This window comes from Aquarana catesbeiana, linkage group LG03 (assembly GCF_042186555.1).
Source record: "Aquarana catesbeiana isolate 2022-GZ linkage group LG03, ASM4218655v1, whole genome shotgun sequence".
In the NCBI taxonomy this organism is placed as follows: domain Eukaryota; kingdom Metazoa; phylum Chordata; class Amphibia; order Anura; family Ranidae; genus Aquarana; species Aquarana catesbeiana.
The window spans coordinates 518384623-518409453 of record NC_133326.1 but is presented as its reverse complement, the minus strand read 5'-3'; the positions used below and the strand labels follow the sequence as shown (position 1 = coordinate 518409453).

At 42.8% G+C, this 24831-nt stretch overlaps 1 pseudogene; it reads left to right on the top strand.

Annotated features, from left to right (window-relative positions):
• The first annotated feature begins 10300 nt into the window (after positions 1–10300).
• LOC141133989 (EF-hand calcium-binding domain-containing protein 11-like) lies at positions 10301–12703 on the top strand (annotated as a pseudogene).
• The last annotated feature ends 12128 nt before the right edge of the window (positions 12704–24831 follow it).

The window sequence follows — 24831 nt, the reverse complement described above, 5'->3', positions numbered from 1 at the left end:
TTAAATCTAAATAACAGGATTATCATAATTGTTTATTTTTTTGTTTATTTGTCCTCCAAAATGAAGCTCATCAAACATTATCCTCTTGTGATACAAAAAGCTGGCTCCATTGAGAGTTAACTTTACTTGATTTTACCTTACCACCAGCAACCGATTCTATCCATTGTTATGAAACCTCAAAATAGATTTAGCCCTGTTTCACACGGCCTTTATATTGTACATGAGCAGTGTGAGTAGAAAGCATTTTAAAGAGCATTTGCAGAGCTTTCAGCAAGCTTTGTTAAAGCTTTTAAAGCACCCTTCAGCTCCAGTTTGTAAAGATTGAACACAGATCTCAATGGGAGTGCTGATTGCCATTTTAAACAAGCTACTAGCAGGCTTCAGTACTACTTGAAGCTTATTGAAAGCCTACTGAAGCCTGCTAGCAGCTTGTTTAAAGTGGCAAGCAGCACCCCTATTATTATAGTGGCTGAAAGCTTTGCAAAAGCTTGCTGAAAGTTTCATAAAGACTCTCTGTTTACACTGCTCTAATACAAGCTGAAGCCCATGTGAAACAGCCCTTAATGGGAAGCCGTAGTCATTTTTAAAGCCAAATTGAAGTTTCCATTTAAATTAGCTACATATATTCAGGGAGTATCAAAACAAATAGTGTGCAAAGTCTTACAGTTTGTTCTCTTTAGAAAGGGGGCACAGAATACAATAGCCTGTCCCCTGCCAGCATGCTGCAGAGAAGGACCATTGCTTTCTTGGTGAAAACAGTAGTCTCCCCGCAGAGGTACAACACCCCCATCCTTGCTGAGTCTAAATCTAGAGCTCACCAATCAGCAAAGCATAAGTAGAAGGAAAGGCTAAAATGACCCAGATGTAAAATATTGGGGGTTATTTACTAAAGGAAAATCCACTTTGCACTGCAAGTGCACTTGAGAGTAAAGTCGCTGTAGATCTGAGGCCCCTAAGATTTAGAGCGACTGCACTTCCAAGTGCACTTGCAGTGCAAAGCGGATTTGCCTTTCGTAAATAACCCCCATTGCTTCCTCTTGCTTAAATTATAGATATTAATTTATATATTGCATAATTTAAAAAATCACAATATATACACAAAAGTGAGTACACCCCTCACATTTTTGTAAATATTTTATTGTATCTTTTCATGTGACAACACTGAAGAAATGACACTTTGCTACAATGTAAAGTAGTGAGTGTACAGCTTTTATAACTGTAAATTTGTTGTCCCCTCAAAATAATTCAACACACAGCCATTAAGGTCTAAACCGCTGGCAACAAAAGTGAGTACAACCCTAAGTGAAAATGTCCAAATTGGGCCCAGTTAGCCATTTTCTATCCCCGGTGTCATGTGACTCATTAGTGTTACAAGCTCTCAGCTATGAATGGGGAGCAGGTGTGTTAAATTTGGTGCTATCACTCTCACTCTCTCATACTGGTCACTGGACATCCAACATGGTACCTCACGCAAAGAACTCTCTGAGGATCTGAAAAAAAGAATTGTTGCTCTACATAAAGATGGCCTAGGCTATAAGAAGATTGCCAAGACCCTGAAACTGAGCTGCATCACGGTGGCCAAGACCATACAGCAGTTTAACCGGACAGGTTCCACTCAGAACAGGCCTCGTCATGGTCGACCAAAGAAGTTGAGTGCACGTGCTCAGTGCCATATCCAGAGGTTGTCTTTGGAAAATAGACATATGAGTGCTACCAGCTTTGCTGCAAAGGTTGGAGGGGTGGGGGGTCAACCTGTCAGTGCTCAGACCATACGCCGCACACTGCATCAAATTGGTCTGCATGGCTGTCATCCCAGAAGGAAGCCTCTTCTAAAGATGATGCACAAGAAAGCCCGCAGTTTGCTGAAGACAAGCAGACTAAAGACATGAATTAAACAATGAGTAGCAGCGCTAAATAAACTTAAACACCATACACCAGTGATATTGAAATCAGCAATAATAAAAACAATATGAAACGTCCATGAATGTGGGTAAGTAGTGCTTCAAGGATCAGCCAAAAGTTTTGCAATACAGTCCAAAATAGTGAATTTCATCCTCCACCGCACCACCAGTGATAAACCATAAAAAATGCTCGCTTACCAGATGGCAAGCTATAAACAACCTATACCCGGCCAGGGCCTTTATCCAAATGAGGGGCCACAGGAAGACTCCAGGTAAAACCCTTCTAGATGATCAGCATGGGGACTGCCAAACTCATCAGCCAAAGACCGTGACAGGATGGAATATGGTGGTATTCAGATGTTCTTCACACAGGACTTTGTAAAGTGCTGGAGCGGAGAGAGTCAGCAGAACGCGTGTTTCCTCTATGGAGGACCGGGGAAAGAGGGAGGAGGCCGGACAGGGAGGGACTATGCACAGGAAGACACAGGACATGAATTACTGGAACCAAGCCCTGTGGTCTGTTGAGACCATGATAAACTTATTTGGTTCAGATGGTGTCAAGCGTGTGTGGTGGACACCAAGGGGGGGAGTACAAAGACAAGTGTGTTTTGCCTACAGTCAAGCATGGTAGTGGGAGTGTCATGGTCTGGGGCTGCATGAGTGCTACCGGCACTGGGGAGCTACAGTTCATTGAGGGAACCATGAATGCCAACATGTACTGTGACATACTAAAGCAGAGCATGATCCCCTCCCTCTGGAGACTGGGCCGCAGGGCAGTATTCCAACCTAACGACCCCAAACACACCTCCAAGATGACCACTGCCTTGCTAAAGAAGCTGAGGGTAAAGGTGATGGACTGGCCAAGTATGTCTCCAGACCTAAACCCTATTGAGCATCTGTGGGGCATCATCAAATGGAAGGTGGAGGTCTCTAACATCTACCAGCTTTGTGATGTCATTATGGAGGAGTAGAAGAGGACTCCAGTGGCAACCTGTGATGCTCTGGTGAACTCCATGCCCAAGAGGGTTAAGGTAGTGCTGGAAAATAATGGTGGCCACACAAAATATTGACACTTTGGGGCCAATTTTGACATTTTCACTTAGGGGTGTACTCACTTTTGTTGCCAACAGTTTAGACATTAATGGATGTGTGTTGAGTTATTTTGAGGGGACAGCAAACTTACACTGTTATACAAGTTGTACACTCACTACGTGAGGGGTGTACTCACTTTTCTGACATACTGTACCTGTTAAAAAAAATCACAGTATAAAAACCTTTTTTTTACTCTTGTTTGGAGTGGTCAAGTGAATGCTTAGCTTCAGCTGGCCGGTGTCAAGGAGTTGTGACAACAGCCTAAATTGAACAGAGCTGCAAAGTTACCCAAAGGCTTCCATAGCTCCCCTGTTGTCAGCGTTCCTTCCCAGCAGCAGCAGCAGCCATTCACTAACACAGAGGAGCCGGAGCTGTGTGATCCTGTGACCCAGTGTGCATCATGTATATAAGCTGGGAGAGGGCAATGTTTTAAACCTTAGACATTGTAGAGCTGTGGTTGTAGTCTTATCAAGGGTGTGACAGACCTGTGCAGAGAGACCACTGCTTCTACACAATGAATAAGGATCCTCCTCTGCAGTATCTCCTTCCACATCTATAAAAATAGATTATTGGTTTCAACCCAAAATTACATCTTTACCTTGCAAGACTGTAGCACGTATAAGTCTAGATTTACTATTAGGCACAGTAGGTCAATAATAAGGAGAGGTACAAAGTCAACTTTTCCATATCAAGAATAGTTTTCTTTTCTCCATCATCAGCAGAAATATAGATGTCTCATGAATATGTTTGAGCACATTTTACAATATTTAAATGCAGGACATTTTTTTTTAAAAAGAGACATTCCTAACAAAGGGGTGTGGCCCAGATCACTGAACGCTAGGTCTGTACAAGCTGCAGTGATGGAAATCCAGCCCTGGCCAGGGTCATTAGATTGTGTGCTCAGGGGCGTCAACTGATGTCAATGATTCAGTATTCAGATCCATGCATTATAGTAATGCATGATAAAACATGTACTTTACTGTGTGTTGGCGCAACGTGCACATGGTGGTACATTGAGAATGATGTCTTTGTCTATTTTTGGATGTGTTCAAAATAATGGGCAACATTTGTTAAAGTGGTTGTAAACCCTTCCATATACCATTTCCAATCCCAATGAAGTGACTGGACTCAGGGGATACACAGATGGAAGAAATCCTCCTATATAAGTTGTACCTGCTTATCTACAGCTGTCTTTCCCCTACATCCATTCAAAGTGCAGAATTTACACAGGATCTCTCAGCTCTGGAACACCAGGGGGCAGAAGGTACACGTACATCAGCAAGGAGAGCACTGAGCAGTGGCGGCCCATCTATTAAGGGCACACAGGCGCCGCCCCCTCTATTACGCCACCCCCCATATGTATCATGGATAGATGCATGCATAGCAGGAATCAACCCCCCTATTCAGGCATCCAGCCCCTTTTAGGACACCGGGCACCTGAATTACGGAGGCAGAGGTTTTTTTTAAGCACCTGATTAGAGCCATAGGCTCTAATAGGCTTCAAATAGGGTGGACTCGGAGCGTAGAGCATTGTGCTCGGAGCCCACCCAGGTGTATTAGAAAAGCAAACCAATATTCGCTTTTCTAACACCGAACCACCTCTCCGCCAATCAGGAAGCACGAGTCTAATACCCGTCACCTGATTGGCTGAAAGGACAGGCGCTCCTATTAGATGCCTAGCAGGAAGAAAGAGGAGACGCATAGAGGACTCAACTCGCCACTGCCTGACCCACTGCCTGTCCGACAGCTCACCGCTGTCACCCGCTGCCTGACCCACCACCAATATGGGGTAAGTGTCAGTCAGACAGTGAGGGGTTCACAGTGGTTGCATTTGATGGGCACAGTGCCTGCATTTGATGGGCACAGTGGCTGCATTTGATGGGCAAAGTGGCTGCATTTGATGGGCAAAGTGGCTGCATTTGATGGGCACAATGGCTGCAATTGATGGGAACATTGGCTACAATTGATGGGCACAGTCGCTGCAATTGATGGCACAGTGGCTGCATTTGATGGGCACAGTGTCTACATTTGATGGGCACAGTCGCTACAATTGATGGGCACAGTGGCTGCATTTGATGGGCACAGTGTCTACATTTGATGGGCACAGTCGCTGCAATTGATGGCACAGTGGCTGCATTTGATGGGCACAGTGGCTGCAAATGATGGCACAGTGTCTACATTTGATGGGCACAGTCGCTGCAATTGATGGCACAGTGGCTGCATTTGATGGGCACAGTGGCTGCAAATGATGGCACAGTGGCTACATTTGGTGGGCACAGTGGCTGCAAGTGATGGCACAGTGGCTGCAAGTGATGGCACAGTGGCTGCATTTGATGTTTTTTTTCCCCCGTATTTTTCAGAATTTTTCAGTTTGTTTGTGCCCCCCCCCAAATTTTGATCACCAGCTGCCACTGGCTCTGAGAGCTGATTAGATGGAAGGGACACACCCCTCCACAAAGGATCAGAGCTGTGGCTGTCAATCTGCCAGAGATCCCTCCCCTGTCACCATTTTTCTTTTGGTGTCAGGAAAACTTGTCAGAAGTGACAGATGCAGATAGCAGAGGAAAGAAGCAGCAGACAGAAATTACACTTTAGTGCTCTGGATTGAGACAAGTCGGAGACATGTCTGAGGTTTACAACCACTTCTTTAATGCACGTCAACACAGTGCTAAAACAGTGAACAGGCCCTCTTTGTTTTGTGTAAAATACAGTGAAAAATTGTAAACGCAGTGTTCTTATCCCAGAGACTTAAGTGTGTACGGTGTCAGTAGTCTTCCTGGCAGCTTTCGGAATCATGCAAACCCAAAGCTGAAGCTGTGATAATAGCCGTGGCTCTGTAACTTGACTATATAGCCTTTTTTGGACAAAAACCTGATTTTAATTTAATCTGCATCCGAACCAGATGAAAGCCTTTTTCTGGGTAATTATCATCAGTCTTTTATTTAATCCATTCTTTTCCTCTTAGCTTTTATTGAGGAACATTTAATTAAAAAGACTGCACATACTAACTTAGATTAGCAGAAATGAGGAAAAAAAACTAGCTGTGTTTTGGACATTTTTTGATGGCGCCAGACACGTTGAGCATAAACAGAGACCTTTTTACCATAATGTGTTTTTTTGTTTTGTTCCTTAATTATTTTAATCATGGAGAATCAGTTGTATTTAAAATTAGCTTACGTTAGCTTTTAGATTGTGGACACAATAAGGATTCATGAGTTATCAGAATCAGAAGCAAGACAAATATAGTACAATTATCAGAAATAAAATTGCGTTGGAAAATATATTACCTAAACAGATATTCAGAACATATATATATAAGGATTGAGAAACTTAAAAAATAGGTGGACTTTGTGGGCACATAATGCTAGGAGAAATCATTAAAAAAATTATACATTTTATTATAACATGATTAAAAAACACATAGAAAACATAAAATCAATACCCTATAAAGAAACAGTTACCGGTTATCCAATAGTGCAGTTACAGAAGGCTGGATCGAAAGTATAAGAATTGACTTAATAATATGTCTAATAAAAAAATTAATCCAAAAACACCTCCAAAACTTGCTCGTCGACGCGTTTCACTAAATATTAGCTTCCTCAGGACAGATTCTGGGTAGGTGCTGGTAAATCTGAGTATAGGGACAGCTCAAAAGATTAGACAGACATCCATAATGATGGAGTTTCTGGTCAAATATATATATACATACATTAGATACGGAAATGATACATATACGTGACAAATTGTCTGTAATAGACACAGCTAATGTATATCAGGTGTATAAATCAGAATGTGGTGGAATCAGAGTTCAGGCTGCCACGCAAAGATAGATTATCATATACTATGGCTATGAACGTTTTCGAACAAAGTACCAAGAACTGAAATTGTGACTCTGAAGTGCTACACCAATATATAAGATGGATATATACAAGAAAAACCCCAGATTATGAAAAACGAGACAGCATCTGAGTGTATAGATATAGTAGATAACCCAAATAGGGAGGCCTATTATTAAGGCTTTAGCAGATAATGCTGCATAGGCGGTGGAAGGTCTACAGCTGCACACTGCAAGGACAGCTGTACACATCTGAGCAGCGTTTAAGGTGCTGTAGACCTTCCACTGCCTATGCAGCATTATCTGCTAAGGCCTTAATAATAGGCCTCCCTACACACTTTAGTCAAGAATCAGTCCTTGTACTTTGTTTTTTTTTTATTGAGGGGATATAACTTGGATGGGAATAGGGTACATATGGGATGCCCACTTGATTGAAGATAGGAAATTAGGGACTAAAAATGATATACACCGCCAGTATATACAACCTCTTCTCTTCACCTCCAGCACATACACTTGCTTGCAGACTATCACTCCCAGGACCAGCTAGCCTGCACTGTTGTTGAGGACTGACACTGGCTCAGATAGGCCCAAAGCAAATGTCCTTTGCAGGCAGGGACCGCGGGCCCCTATGGTGTAGCAAATCATGGTAGTCCTAATGCTAGCTGTCCCACATGTGGCTACTGGTCCCAGTCCCACCTATTCAGGCCTTGCCAGCCCTCCTGGCTGCAGCTGTCTTTTTCCACTGCCCATGCCACACAGTTCTCCTGACTGGCTCTGACTGCACCCATCCCAGACTGCTCCATCCCAGTCCTCCTGACTGTGTGTCACTCACCAGCCCTCTTGGCTGTTCCTTGTTCCTCCTGGAGACCTGCCCGGCAGTGTTCTTCCACTGTCCTCTTTGCCCCCAGTGCCTCCTGTCCAGAAGACCTCAGTGGTTTTAGGAAGGCCCTGTCTGCACACGAGCCCAGGCCCAAGGTCACCCCCCAGACTGGGGAGCTCCCTCAAAGGCCACGACAGCCTAACACTCTATCTCCAGCTTCCACCCGAACAATTCCTCCCCAGCTGGGCTGACCCTGAGTATTTGAGGGGGCCAGCCCCCTGCCAATCCAAGTTGGGGATTGGTAAGGGCCCTCAGATTGCTCCAGGCAGCTCCACCCTACTTCCCCTCTTCCTTTCCAGAAGATTCTAGTACATTCTAGCTCTCCCTAGACCCAGGAAACAAAACAGACAGCCAAGCCTGCATAAATTTACCTACACTTACAAAAACTATGTACATTCCTAGCACTAGAGGGTGCTACACTTATTATATACATCATTCTAATTTACCATCATCGTTACTTTATTCGGACCCATTCATTTGGACCGATTAGATTTGGCTTTATCGTCTGTGAGGGTGGTGTCTGTCACTTTCCCCCACGGGCCACCCAGGACCCTACATCTGAGAAAACAACACTGTCCCCTACCACGTGTTATGTGACATGCATATATGTTTTAAGGTACCTTTTATGCTTTATTACATACTTGGCTCATTGCACCTCTATTTCATTGAACTGATATCTTTCTGAATATGACTGTACGGAATTATGTTGTTTACATACCACTAATTATAATATTTTGTTTAATTATAGTCTTAACGTTGTTTTGTGTCATATGTGAAATATAAGAAAGGTCAAAGAGGTCCTGAGGAAGCGGTATTCCCGCGAAACGCGTCAATTCCACCTGTTACGCATCTGGAACACCTTCAGTGGAAATTTCTAGGAAGGTTCTCTAGACAATTGACACACGTCATTAGTGGCTAACAGTTAAAAGAAAAAAACAAAAAAAAAAACAATGTCTCCAAGTGTTTGTTTTCTTTTTGATACTAGAATAAAATATATATTTTTTTTTCCCATAAAATATATGTGTTATTACTTTTGGGGGTATATACAAAGTCCCACTCTACCTATATTGTCTATATTGAATTTGCAAATAAGGATGATACCTCCTTAAAGCGGTACTTCAGTCATTTTTTCAACTTTCCATCTATTAAATCTACTGCCTTTGTTATTTTAACTTTGATGAGTCATAAGAGGGTCAATGAGAGCTGCAGAGCTGGAGGTGTGCCTCTGTGTGTCTGTGTAAATCCATGAAGTGAACAGGCAGCAGCTTCAGCTGCCCACAGTTAAAATGATTGCAGCCAGACTAAGTGGAGGGAGATTTCTGCAGCATATTTGGCAAGTAGAGAATCACAGTATATATAAAGTAATATGCAAAGTGGTTGGAGGGAAGCTTCAGAATGGCAAAGATGTTTTTATTACAAATTATTTGAGTAGACTGCAGTTCCTCTTTAAAGTGGTGTTCCACCCAAAAAAAAAAAATGCATAAATGTGCCTAAAAAAAAAAAACATTTGGAAACAATTTTTTTTTTACTCACTAGGGGGTCCCTCGTAGTCTGCCTCCTTCAGTGCCTGGGCTGGTGACATCACTTCCCCTTGGTGCAGGGGCCCTCAGCTCTGCCCCCTCCCTCTTGTCAATCATATGGGACACGTCACAGGTCCCGGCGAATTACGGTGTGCGGCGCTGCTCGCGCATGCGCAGTGGGTGCCCGGCTGTGAAGCCACAGCTGAGGGCCCACAGTTGCAATGCTGGTGCCACCGAACGGAGAGGGAGACGAGTGGGGCTTCCGATCCCCCGCATTGCTGGATTAAAAGTCAGCAGCTGCAGTATTTGTAGCTGCTGACTTTTATTTTTTAGTGGGAACTCCTCTTAAAGTAGTAGTTAAATCAATAATGAGTCACCAGTTCACTTGTTTATATTAACATGAGATATAGTGCGCATTAAAATCTCCACCTAAAACCACACATAGGGGATTATTTACGAAAGGCAAATCCACTTTGCACTGCAAGTGCACTTGGAAGTGCAGTCGCTCTAAATCTAAGGGGTAGATCTGAAATGAGGGGAAGCTCTGCTGATTTTATCATCCAATCATGTGCAAGCTAAAATGCTGTTTTTTATTTTCCTTGCATGTCCCCCTCAGATCTACAGTGACTTTACTTTCAAGTGCACTTGCAGTGCAAAGTGGATTTTCCTTTAGTAAATAACCTCCATTGTTTACTGTTATCACTTTCAAGAAGTCAGTCCAATGTTTTGATGTGCAGCAAAGGCTGAAGCAGATGCAAAACAGGAAGTGAATGAAAGAGGTTGGATATGATCAGTAGCACTAAGATGCAAACAAAGTTTAAAAAAGGTGAAAACAGAATTTTATAAAAAAAAAAATAAAAATAAAATGCATAGATGCCAACTATCCCAGGTTTGCCAGGACAATCCTTCCTCAGTCCCAATGATGTTGTGTCCCGAGGGATGTTCCAGAATCACAAAATTACCCTTACATGCGCAGCACCAAGGCATTCATTACAATGATTGGGGGGGTCATGTTTTGGCAGTCCCTGCATAATTAGAGGTGGGGTTTGCATGGGCCACTCTGCTCTTGAAAATGGGTGGTTTCTGGGTGGGCCACTCAATTGATGGGTTGAGATTGACTGCGGGCGGGAATAACTTTGTGCCAAGGACTGGAACTGAAATGTTGGTAAGTATGCAATTGTTTTTTATACATAGGGGTTGATTTGATAACGGCAAATAGACTGTGCACTTTGCAGAGTGCAGTTGCATTCTGCAAGAGCAGTTGCTCCAGAGCTTAGTAAATGAGCAGAAGCTCTGCTGTCTTTCATACAATCACGTGCAAGCAAAAATGCTGTTTTTTAATTTTCCTAAATTTTCCTTGCATGTGATTGGGTATTCTTTGCAAAGCGAAGATTCGCCTCATTTACTAAGCTCTGGACTGGAGCAACTGCACTTGCAGAAGGCAATTGCACTTTGCAAAGCGCACAGTCTATTGACCTTTATTAAATTAACCCCATAGTGCTTTAACAAAGTAAATGTCATAGAAATGGTTGAAGGTACATCCAGATTAAGCAACAATCAGAACAAAGGATTTCTTTTTTCTTTTTTTAAGGTAAATTTCCCTTATTAATATATTTATAATGAAGTAAAACTCATAACAAAGGTCATACGAGGAAGATGGTTGACATTTCAGACCACAGAAGGGGACTTTCTTTGTGAAGCTCCCCCCACCTCTGCTACTAATGTCACCACAAAGAAATACCATATCTGTCCAAAAATATATTAGGATAAAGGGCACAGCCATATTTACACTAAGGGGGGAGATTTACTAAAACTGGAGCACTCAGAATCTGGTGCAGCTGTGCATGGTAGCTAGTCAGCTTATAACTTCAGTTTGTTTATTTAAGCTTTTACAATAAAACCTGGAAGCTGAAGTACTGCATGCACAACTATTTTTCAGCGAACACTGCCCACACACCACAGCAACGCAATGATGTGAGCCAGACACATAGGAGACAATGCATTTGGCCTTGTCATGCAGTGGGACTGCAATGGAAAAGCCACCCAACGCAGTCGTGCCACATCTGGTGTGAATCTGCCCTAAAGGAAGCCTGGACTGAGATCATTTAGAGACTGCCATTAATGGTTTCTCCTCTGTGGAAATGCTGGTTCCCTGACTGTCATGTTTATCCAACCGATTGGTACTTATTGAATAGCCATATGAATATCAGAAGTTCTGTCCTTTGAACGTTGGACTTTCTTTTCTACGTGTTTGTTCCAGGTCTTTGCCTCCAAAAATGTTAATTCTAGAAATAGCCAGGCATCTAGCATATTCAGCTCAGCAATGACTACCAGTACGGGTTTTCTAGAAGGCAATAGTGAATACAGCAACAAAGTGCTTCAAAACTGGGTAGCATTGAGGCTGGAAGAGGAGTCACCAGGTCATCTTTAGTTAAAGTAGCACACAAGCATCTCCTCATTGTCTCTTCCCTTTAAGGCCCCATTCACACCTGAGCATAGCGTTTTCAGGCAGAAAGTCGCGCGATTTTGAAGTGTGTTTTTGCTGCTATTTTGGCGCGTTTTGACAAGATTTTGTCCAGGTCAAAAGGTCACCAATGTAAAAAGCAGAAAAACGCCCAAATTTGCCTAAGAAAAAAAACTACAGAACTTGTTTGAGGTTCAGGCGTTTTGTAGTGGAGATGTGAACCATCTCCATAGACAATAATTGATTTTTTTTCCCCTCCAGCGTTTTGTAGCTTCAGGCTTTAAGCTACAAAACGCTCAGGTGTGAATGGGGCCTTAGTGGATTGTACAGCTCTTTTCTTGCTTAGCATATAAAACAGACAACATCTTTCCTCCGACATCACATTTCTTAACTGTATTATTAGCCAACCTTTTTGTTTCAGATAGCACAGGTAACGGTAATACCCCATCAGTCTATCTTTTTCTTTCTACGTCCAGCTGAAAAGATTTCACATCATTTGCTGTCCTGGAGACACAGGAAATCAGAGGAATATCTCCAAAGTGAAGGGTTCACCCTCCTAGAGAGTTGTCACTTGAACAAGTGTCCCCTATCAGATATTTTACAGTGGTCACCAGGACACTCATACAGGAGTCCTCACTAGGAGAAACAAGAGGTGTTTGCAGCGTGTGATGAGGGCCAGAAAGGATATCTGAGTAGAGAAGACTTCAAGGTTGCCGTGGTGATGTTGTTCAGCTATAAACCCTGCAAGAAGTTGACTCCATATTATCCTCCAAGTCTGGGGGCATCCGAGCTGATGAATTTGTAAAGCTCATGTCTGTAAAAAGGAGCCCTCAGCTAAACTTCGGAGAGCAGAGACAGATCTTCTCCGTCTTTGATACCCACTGTCGCGGATTTTTAAATGTGGACAATTTTAAGAGGGCGTTTAAACGTGTGGCCCCAAACATCCCCAAGCACACTGTCCTAGAGGCCTTCAGGATTCCTGATCGCTGCCTTGCTGGTTATACCTGTTGAGTTGAGGTTCCTGGCTTGCCTTCAGTGTGTCCATAGAGAGTTGCTGCTTCTGCTGGATTGATGTTCGGATACTGACCAATTACACAGGCTTGTTAAAGCTTGCGCTCTGGTAAGCGCGCATTGTGTGTGGTGGAGGCTCACAACATTTGGTGTTTTTTGCACGGAGGAGTTTATTTCATCCTCATTCACATCACTGGACTGTTTTCTATTTAATTATTTGACGACTTTTCATTTATTGTTTATAGTGGTATTCATATTTGTTTGTGTTATACCACATTTATTCACTCACTTCATTTTTTTTTATTATTTTCATTTTTCTGCGCAGCTTTTTCTCCTTTATTATACCCACACAGGTGAGTTTCTCCAGTGAGGACAGACAGGGCAATAATCCTAACCTAACCCTTCCTAGCTTACTCCAAAACTAAAAATGTTTTGCCATTACCCACACTCTAATTTTTCAATAACAAATTATTGAGATATACAGTGGGGAAAATAATTATTTGATCCCCTGCAGATTTTGTAAGTTTGCCCATTTACAAAGACAAGAAGGGCTATAATTTTTTATCATAGGTGTATTTTAAATGATAGAGACAAAATATCAACCAAAACACATGATACAAATGTTATAAATTGATTTGCAGTTCAGTGAGTAAAATAAGTATTTGATTTCCAAGGAAAACATGACTTAGTAACCCTTGTTGGCAAGCACAGAGGTAAGACGTTGTAGTTGGTGACCACCAGATTTGCACACATGTCAGGAGGGATTTTGGTCCAGTCTTCTTTACAGATCTTCTCTAAATCCTTAAGGTTTCGCATGGCAACTCAAAGTTTCAGCTCCCTCCATATATTGTCTATAGGATTAAGGTCTGGAGACTGACTAGGCTACACAATTAGACCTTAATGTGCTTCTTCTTGTGCCACTCCTTTGTTGCATTAGCGGTATGTTTTGGGTCATTGTCATGCTGGAAGACCCATCAATGTCCCTTCTTCAGTGTTCTGGCTGGGGGAAAAAGGTTTTAATCCAAGATTTTACAATACATGGCCCTGTCCATTGGCCCCTTAATGTGGCAAAGTCAGCCTGTACCTTTAGCAGAGAAATAGCCCAAAAGCATCACGTTTCCACCTCTGAGCTTGACTGTAGGGATGGTGTTCTTAGGGTAATAGCGGGCATTTTTCTTCCTCCAAACACGGCAAGTCGAGTTAATGCCAAAGAGCTCAATTTTGGTCTCATCTGACCACAGCACTTTCTCCCAATCCTTCTCTGAATCATTTAGATGTTCATTGGCATGACTGTACATGTGCCTTCTTGAGGGGGGGACTCGACATGTTTGGAGGAAGAAAAATGCTACCATCCCTACAGTCAAGCACAGAGGTGGAAACATTATGCTTTGGGGCTCTTTCTCTGCTAAAGGTACAGACCTACTTTACCGCATTGAGGGGTCAATGGATGGGGCCATGTATTGTAAAATCTTGAATGAAAACCTTCTTCCCTCATCCAGAACACTGAAGATGGATCATGGATGGGTCTTTCAGCATGACAATGACATACCAACAAGGCAAGAAAAGAGTTGCTCAAGAAGAAGCACATTAAGGTCTTGGAGTGGCCTAGCCAGTCTCCAGACCTTAATCCTATAAAAAATTTATGGAGGGAGCTGAAACTTCAAGTTGCCAAGCAACAGCTAAGAAACCTTAAGGATTTAGAGAAGATCTGTAAAGAAAAGTGGGCAAAAATTCCTCTTGAGATGTATGTAAACCTGGTCACCAACTACAAGAAACGTCTTACCTCTGTGCTTGCTAACAAGGGTTTCTTCACCAAGTACTAAGCCATATTTTCCTTGGGGGTCAAATATTTATTTTACTCACTGAATTGCAACTCAGTTTACAACATTTGTATCGTGTTTTTGCTGGAATTTTGGTTGATATTCTGTCTCTATCATGATAAAAAAATTATAGACCCTTCATTTCTTTATAAGTTGGCAAACTTACAAAATCTGCAAGGGGTCAATAATTATTTTCCCCACTGTAGATATAGATATATATATATATATATATATATATATATATATATATATTGCCAAGAGCATACAGCCCTTTAACAGGACAGGTTCCAGTCAGAACAGGCCTCGCCATGGTCGACCAAAGAAGTTGAGCGCATGTGCTCAGCGTCATATCCAGAGGTTGTCTTTGGGAAATAGACGTATGAGTGCTTCCAGAATTGCTGCAGAGGTTGAAGGGGTGGGGGGTCAACCTGTCAGTGCTCAGACCATATGCCTCATGCTGCATCAATTTGGTCTGCATGGCTGTCATCCCATAAGGAAACCTCTTCTAAAGATGATGCACAAGAAAGCCCGCAAACAGTTTGCTGAAGACAAGTAGACTAAGGACATGGATTACTGGAACCATGTCCCGTGGTCTGATGAGACCAAGATAAACTTATTTGGTTCAGATGGTGTCAAGCATGTGTGGCGGCAACCAGGTGAGGAGTACAAAGACAAGTGTGTCTTGCCTACAGTCAAGCACGGTGGTGGGAGTGTCATGGTCTGGAACTGCATGAGTGCTGCAGGCACTGGGGAGCTTCAGTTCATTGAGGGAACCATGAATGGCAATATGTACTGTAACATACTGAAGCAGAGCATGATCCCCTCCCTTCGGAGACTGGGCCACAGGGAGGTATTCCAACATGATAACGATCCCAAACACACCTTCAAGACGACCACTGCCTTGCTAAAGAAACTGAGGGTAAAGGTGATGGACTAGCCAAGCATGTCTCCAGACCTAAACCCTATTGAGTGGAAGAGGACAGTGGCAATCTGTGATACTCTGTTAATGCAGTGCTGGAAAATAATGGTGGCCACAGAAAATATTGAAACTTTGGGCCCAATTTTGACATTTTCAGTTATGGGTGTACTCACTTTTGTTGCCATCGGTTTAGACATCAATGGCTGTGTGTTGCGTTATTTTGCGGGGACAGCAAATTTACACTGTTATACAAGCTGTACACTCACTACTTTACATTTTAGCAAAGTGTTATTTCTTTAGTGTTGTCACATGAAAAGATAGAATAAAATATTTACAAAATTGTGAGGGGTGTACTCACTTTTGTGAGATACTGTATATATACACTTAGCAAAATTATAAATGCAACACTTTTGTGCATATATAAATCAGTGTAGCACAGCAAAATAAAATATATTAAAATAAATAATTAATTCATAATGATTTATCAATAAGTGATTAAATAAATAACTAAGTATACAGTCCTCTATGGATAAAATTCCTCCGTGAATTCAATATACTGCTTCAATGTATCCAGTGACTAAACTTTTAAAAACAGTGTGATAACCCTCCACCTAGCACAATGCCTGCTCACCTCTGTGTAGATAAACAGTAAGCTTGTATCTCCTCACAACCCTGTTAGACAGCTCCACTCCTGGTTTCCTTCTTATGGCCCATACACACGGTCCGAATATCGTACAAAAACGAAGGAAGAATTGTGCGATTTTCCGATCGTGTGTACACTACTTTCGAAAGCCGATCACAACAGTTCATCCGATATTATTCGACCGGACAAGCACGAAAATGTTCCTCGTATGATACCAGATCATACGATTTTCGTTTAGTCAGTATAGTTGTCGCCCAAAAATACAATACAAATACATTACAACACATGACATCACTTCCGATTTTCTTTTCTGTTGTACCAGAATTTTTGTGACTTTATTTACCTATTCAATTTCTACTTGCGACTATTAAGCGACAGAGGTCGTACGATCTGCCGTATGATATTCGGATCGTGTGTACAGGCCATTAGTGAGATAAGGAATCAATATAGATAGAAGCAGGCTGTTGTCTCCTCTACACCTGGGCAAACGGCTCCAATCTTTCTCTCCTGTTTGATATATGATCCTATGGTCACAACTCTTCTCGGATTATATACATAATGAAGTAGAAAGGACAAACATAGTGTACTTTGTACGGAAAAGTTTATTGCCAAACTTTGCTTTAAAATACACTTACAAGAATTCAATTAAAAAATGGTATGTAATAGCAGACCCGACTCACCACCTCGCCAGGTGAGACTCCGGTAAACATCACAGAACTCTACCTCTCCTCTACACGTGTATCGCCAAGTGAAAGGCTTCCTCAGTAGGCCACTTTTGTGTTTGCCCCTATTTATCATGAGCTGAACTCAAGGATATATGACTTTTTCTATGTACACAAAAGGCCTATTTCTCTCAAATATTGTTCACAAATCTGTCTAAGCCCTGACTCACATTGGTGCGTTTTGACATGCGATTTTGACTTAGAACGTAATAGAACTTAACAGACTAAAAGAGAGCAAATAAAAGAAATTTAGTTAGTTTGCATGCACTTTAGGTTTACTTAAGTTTATGGGGATTTAAGAGTCTGCAAATTATAAAATTGTAGAAAGTTGAAGAAGTTCAACATATTTCTGCTGAAACAGAATGTGCATTTGGCAATTTCACTTCCATGCTGTTTATAAAATGTGTACATCTTGCAAAACTCTAAATAAGACTCTCCAATTCCCACAGCAGCTGAAAAAGTCTGCTTGCTAAAAGACATGACATAGGCACGTTTGAAGCAAGCTACGCTCATAGACGAAATAAATACATTTTTTGATTATTTTCTACAAAACAAATCCCATGAAGAAGTCTGAGCTATTTTGAAAGCCTGGAGCACTTAAGAGCTAAGGCGACTAGTTATTTATGAGTCCATGAGTGTTAGAACCCATGGGAAAGTGGATGGCACAGTTCAGAATGGAAGATTCAGACTTGTCTGGTTTCAATCAAATTTGATTTCCCATCCTCGCCTTTACTTTCTAACTGCGGCCATAGGCAGTAGAATGTCTCCCTCTAGTGGTAATTTTTGAGATTGGTAAAGACTTTGCCACCACAAAATCTTCATGTGGCTGTCTGTCTGTTGCTTTGTCTATTCATCCACCCATCTATTTAATCTATCTGAATGGTCAATGGTTAAAGTTATACCTTCCAGTTTTGAATGAGGGATACCATGGGATAGAGACGCCATGGCTAAATTGCTCTGAATATTTGGATTGGTTTAAAGGAGCATGGTTAGAGTTTAAACCTACATATGATATACACTGTACACATTCTGTAGTGATTGTACCAACAATGTACTCCATTAGGGTTCATGCACATGGGACTTTAATAGGCATTTTATATACCTAGCCCCCTAGCTTCCGCATCCTGCTGCTTAGTGAACATAGGAAGTTGATCCCTCAGTACGAGCACCATATAGAGAACACTTTGTATTTTTTTTAATGAATGCAAAGCATTCTCTGATTAGATGATGTGGAGATTGTAACATCACTGCCTTACCTCTCCAGCTTGTCCAATCAGAGAATGCCTTCCATTCATTAAGGAAATGTAGATCATTCCCTGAATGGTGCCTGTGCTAAGTGAGCGACCTCCTGTATTCACTAAACAGCAGGGCAACCATTCAGCATGGAATCTGGAAGCTAGTGGAAATCACTGGAGTAGCGGTGCCTACTATAGTAATTTTAAGCTTTCACGGGGATCCCAGAGGTTCAGCACATACATATGTCTTATCGGTTCAAGTTCGACCAAATTAACTTTGTAAAAATTGTCGTACCTAAACTTCAGCTTTAACCTCTTGACGCCGACTTCACACAAATATGCGGCCCCACTAGACTGGGCTTTTTTCTGTGGGGCCGTATATATGCGTATCTCCCTTTGTGCAGCACAGAGACCAGGGTCTCGCCAAGAGCCCCGGGCCCCGTACTAACAATCATGACCTGGAACACGCGATTCAGGGGTCACCTGATCGCTGTGATAGCCTCTGATTGGCTACCACATTGATCAGTTACTGTGAAGCCCGTTCCCATGTTTTCTCTCTCTGTGAATGGAGGGGAGAGATATATCCTACCTCTCTTTTTCATTGCAGAGAGAAATAAAATGTGTGAAAAAAAGAAAATAATAGTAATAAAAATAAAATACAAAAAAATGCATAGATCAAGGTTTGATCTAGGCCAGTGCCAGGGTTAGTGTTTGGGTCAAGGGTCAAAGGTCAGGGTCAGTATTTTTTTGGACAGGATTTTTTTTAGCTAGTGTCAGTAGTGTGTTTTAGGTAGTATAAAAAAGCAAAATGTGCACTATTGTTTCTGGGCTGTACTATGGGTACAAACAACTAACATACACATAAGTGGTATCGCTGCGATCATCAGAAGCAGGGAAATGTATTTTGGGTTGTCCTTTGATGGAAGGTTATGGTAATAGCAAGAAATATACAGCTAAGTTAAAAAAAAATTGTAATGATATTTACTGTAATAAAAAAAAAATTAGGAGACAACCATTACCATTTGTGTAAAAATTACTAAAGCGCTGATGTGAATGATTGTATTAAATTGTGAACCAAAAATTATATTAAGATTAACAAATGATAGTGACAGCTATTATTGTGTTATGTGCTGATATCACAAAAATTAAATACATAATAAGTTAATAAAGCGCTACCATCAACCTTAATATAGCACTGATCTCTTAAATGCGATCTTATTGCGGGGCATGTGTGAGTGCAATTGTGTTTTATTACCCACATGTCGTTTTTAGTTTATTTATTTGCGCAATGGGGTATGTTCTTTCTTTTATTCGAGCGATATTGATCTATGAAGGATTGAAAGCAATGAAGGTATGAAAGCAATCCACCACATGTGAACAACATCAGAGACTACACACCTGATCATTTGGGTATCATTGTCCTTTTGTGTTTTATCTTACAAATGAGTGGTATTTGACTTTTTTACCCAGCATCTCCAGAAATCTACAAGCATTTTGGAAGAACAGTAATTAATTTATATCTAGTGTGGTTTACTGGACACTTATATATGATTAGTTTATTTATTCTTTATAGGATCACATCCTTTATTGGATCACATTATTTATTGGATCACTGTGCTATATTAAGGTTGATGCTAGTGCTTTATTAACTTTTTATATATCCATTACCATTTACCACCTAATGAAAGTCCAATTTGTCCTGAAAAAAATAAGGTATAATCCAACTGGATGCACAAATTAGTTGTGATGATATGTACGGTTTTACTAACACATGTCAAAGTTGAAAAAATAGGATTTTTATAACAGCTTACCTGTAAATTCCTTTTCTTTTGAGGTACATCATGGGGCACAGAGCCTCAGTAATCACTTCTGGGTTATAGGGTATCACTAGGTGATTGGACACTGGCACCCCCTAGACAGGAAGTTCAACCCCCTATATAACCCCCCCCCCTTACTGGGAGAGCCTCAGTTTTGTGGCAAAGCAATATAAGTGTTATTAGAAGAGGGGAGGGACCTCTGTGTCCCGTGATGTACCTTAAAAGAAAAGGATTTTACAGGTAAGCTGTTATAAAAATCCTATTTTCTTTCTCATACATCACGGGACAAAGAGCCTCAGTAATTACTGATGGGATGTCCCCGAGCAATGCTATCTGAGGGGAGGAGAACCACACAAGTAGGGTGTAATCAGACCTGAGGACTTTGTACCACTGCCTGCAGCACACTACGCCCAAAGGCGATATGCTAATGCCCTCTTACATCCACCTGTACGTATGGACTGAAGACCAGGTTGCGGCCTTACAGATTTGAGCCATAGAGGCCTGGTGATGCACTGCCCACGAAGCACTAATAGCCCTTGTGAATTTTCTGTTTCAAACCATAAGCTTGAACAATAACTTGCCGAATCCATTTCGAAATGGTAGATTTCTATGCTGCCTGTCCTCTATTAGGACCTTCTGGCAATACAAACAAAACGTCCGTTTTGCAAATTTGAGCAGTCGCTTCCAGATAGGCTTTGACTGCTCTCACTACATCCAAAGAATGTAGTGACCGTTCTTCCATAGAACAGGGATATGGAAAAAAGGAAGGCAGAATAATATCTTGGTTTAGATGAAAACCTGAAACCACCTTTGGTAGAAAGCTAGGATGAGGGCGCAATACCACTCTATACTTATGCATGATTAAATAAGGCTCTTTACAGGAAAGAGCTGCTAATTCTGATACTCTTCTAGCAGAAGAAATGGCTACCAGAAAAATTAACTTCCTTGTCAATAGGACCAAGGGAATCTGACGCATTTGTTCAAAAGGCTGTTTCTGTAAAACTGACAGAACCAAGTTCAAGTCCCAGGGGTTTAGGGGCGCTTTAACTGGAGGATTAAGGCGCGTTACCCCCTGTATAAAGCTTCAGACCAAAAAATGCGAAGCAAGCGGCCGTTGAAACAATGCTGACAAGGCTGAGACCTGGCCCTTGATGGTACTCAAGGCCAGCTTCATTTCTAACCCCATTTGCAGAAAGTCAAGAATTCTACTTATGACATATTTTCTGGGATTCACACCAGGAGACATAAGCTTTCCAGACTCTATGATAAATCATTCCGGAAGTTAGCTTCCTTACATTAATCAAGGTAGAAATCACAGGGCCTGAAAGCCCACGACTCTTCAGAGTGTGGGTTTCAATAGCCAATCCGTCAAATTTAGCATTTGTAAGGCAGGATGGAACACTGGACCTTGGGATAACAAGTCTGGACGTGACTGTAGGGTCCACGGGGAACCTACTGTCATTTTTACTATTTCTGCATACCAAGCTCTTCTGGGCCACGCTGGGGCCACCAGAAGTACCGACTTATTTTCCTGCCTGATCCTGCGAAGAAGTCATGGCAGTATCAGAATAGGAGGGAATGCATAAATCAGTGAGAACCGATGCCACTGAGTCACCAATGCATCTGTCCCGCATGCAAGAGGATCCCTTGTTCTTGACACAAAATTGACGATCTTGTTGTTGAACCTGGACGCAAAAAGATCTACATCCGGAACCCCCCATCTTTGGCATATGGCCAAGAAGACATCGGGGTGAAGAAACCATTCCCCTGGGACTAACTGCCGGCGACTCAAGTAGTCCGCCTGCCAGTTCTCTATCCCAGGAATGAAGATTGCTGATATACATGGCACATGCTTTTCTGCCCAGATTAAGATCTGGTTTACTTCTCCCTGAGCTGCACAACTCCGGGTGCCTCCTTGGTGATTGATATAAGCCACTGCTGTGGCCTTGTTGGACTGGATCCTGACAGGGCAACCTGAGTGTCCAGGCCTTTAGGGCCAGATACACCGCATGGATCTCCAGAACGTTGATGGGTAAGGTCCTCTCAGTCTTGGACCATCTGCCTTGGACAGTCGACTGTTCCAGAACTGCTCCCCAACCCAAAAGACTGGCATCCATTGTTACCACTGTTCAGATAACTGATAAAAAGGATTTTCCTTTTTGCAGCTTTTCGGGTATCAACCACCAACTGAGGCTCTGACGCACTGTAGGAGACAGACGCATCGGAAAATCTAAAGCCTGAACCTTCTTGTTCCAGGCAGACAGGATACTGTGTTGCAGCAGTCTCGAATGAAACTGAGCATAGGGAACTGCTTCGAATTAAGCCACCATATTTCCCAGCAGCCTCATACAAAGGCGAACAGAGGGACCCTTCTTTGCCCTGACTACCTGAATCGGTTCTTTTATGGCACTGATCTTTGCCTGGGGTAAAAATATCTTCTTCTGGCTTGTATCTATGACCAGACCCAAATACTCTAGTCTTCTTACTGGTTTTAAAGAAGACTTCTCTAAGTTGAGAACCCAACCTAGGTATTCCAGGTAGTTGACTGTGGTGACCAAGTTTTGGTCCAAGCGGGCTACCGACCGATCTATCAAGAGCAGGTTGTCTAGGTATGCTATTACCGTTATACCTTGGGTCCTTAATCTGGCCAGAGGAGGAGCCAAGATTTTTGTAAACACCCGAGGCGCAGTAGCTAGCCCGAAAGGCAGAGCTATAAACTGAAAGTGGCATTTTTCTACTTGGAAACGCAGGTACTTTTGATGAGCAGGGAAAATAGGTACATGCAGGTACGCATCCTTGATGTATATAGATGCCAGAAGTTCCCCTCCTTGTAGGATGGAGACTACCGATCGGATCGATTCCATGCGAAAGGACCGTATCTTTAAGAATCGGTTTAGATCCTTGAGATCTAGAATGGGTCTGACATCTCCATTTGGTTTTGGAACCGTGAAAAGGTTTTAATAAAACCCCAATAACTGCTCTTGCGTGGGAACAACCACTATAACTTTTTGCGACAATAGTCGCTCCAACGCTAGAAAGAGACTTTTTTTTTTCTCTGTGTCTCTGGGAACATTTGATCTGAGGAAACGAGGAGAGGGGAATTCTCAGAACTCTAGTTTGTAACCTAGAGTCAATGTGGAGATCACCCATCGGTCCTGGAAATCCTCCTGCCAGAGCCTTGAGAACTGTAGCAGTCTTCCCCCCACCCGAGCGAGCGGGGGCGCTCCTTCATAAAGAGGCTTTAGCGTTTTGTCTAGTAGACTTCCTCCCCCCGGACTTCGGGGACTTTTGTCCCTGGGGTTGACTTTATTTCTGGAGCCTGACGGAGGAGGCTGCTGCGACTGCCTGGAGGCTGATGCTTCTGGCACTGGGGACAGAGCCTGTTTAAAAGAGGGACGTTTTCTCCTTTTCTTAACTGGCAAGAGTGTGCTTTTCCCACTAGAGATCTTTTGGATATAATTGTCCAAATCCTCTCCTCTGCACCACGAAAGGGAAATCCAGCCAGAAGCTTCTTATATGGTGATTTGGCTGACCAATTTTTCAACCATAAGATTCTACGCATATGCACCAACCCAAGCGTAAGGTGAGAGGTCTGAAGGATAGAATCTCTGATTGCATCAACTGCAAAACACAAAGCCGCTGGTAGGTTGGCAAACCCCCGGGCTTGCTGTTCAGGTAAAACTTTGAGGACTTGTTTAACATGGTCTATCAAGTATTGACAGACTCCGATTACTGCCACTGCAGGGTGAGCTACTGAACCTGCCAAGAAGAAAACATTTTTTAACAGGAATTCCAATTTCTTATCAGTTGGATCCCTAAGCATCTGAGCGTTGTCAACAGGACAAGTCAGACTTTTATTTACGGAGGAAATGGCGGCGTCAATTGCCGGTATACCCCACATCTTTCTCAGAATAAATAAGCTTTTCCAGTAAACTATGAACAGGAAAGGCATGTGTAGTTTGAGGAGGCTTCAGTGAACCCAAACAAGAAGAGGGTTCTTCAACTGACTCAGATACGGGTAACTTAAATGTGGAGCGGACCAATCCAGCAAGAATTTGCCCCAGCAACTTCTCCTCCTGAGACGCTGAAGAGGGCCCTTCTCCACTTGATTCCTCAGAAAAGGAGTCATCAGTTACCTCCCGATCCTCTGAGAGGGATTCCTCTCCTTTTTCCCCAGGGTTCCTCTGTTTGAGGGTCCTGGGTGGCAGAGGGGGAACTAGTGCGTTTTCTTCAACCGAGTGAAGATGCGATTAAGGCCACTAGACTTTCCTCCAATCCATTAATGGTTGAGGAAAAAAACCTCCTGAGTAATGTATACAGGGGCTGAAATGCCAGAAGCAGTTGCTGCCCCTGACCCCGACAGCTCACCCTGGCCAGCTTCCCCAGGTCCTTCAGGGGGGGAAGGTGCTGCAGAAGGGGGGTCCTCAGAGCCTGAGGGAGATCCCCTAGAGCCCCTATTTTTCGGGGTATTTGTACCTCTTCTGCCCATAGTGCAAAACAACAAAAAGCAGAGGCACTACCAGAATGCACTGACTGCTGAGCAATGTAGTTCAGCAACTGCCGCTGCTACCAAGTCTCAGTCTGGTGCTCAAGTAAATGTTGCCTGGGAATGCCTGTGTCTCCCACCTCACATGCGCCCGTCTGCTCTGTGTCCCTCCGTAGGCCGTGTGCATCTGAAAAAGAGTGCACCTTATAGCCTGTGTGCAGCCTGCAATGTGGGCGTTTCACCACGCCAACGTCGCGTTAATGCTCTGCCCCCCCTCCTCCGTCCGCCCCTCCCGCCCCCCTCATCTTTTAAAAAAATACCGCTTTCCCACACGAGCCAAGGCTCCGATCCTCGGAACCAGCATGGAGGGGAGGCTGGGGCGGAGGAGAGAGGAGGGCCGGTGGATGGGAAGCCGCTGTAATGGCGGCGGCGGTGCGGTATATTACCACTTCTCTGTGCCTTAACCCAAGCCGTGGGGGGAGAATC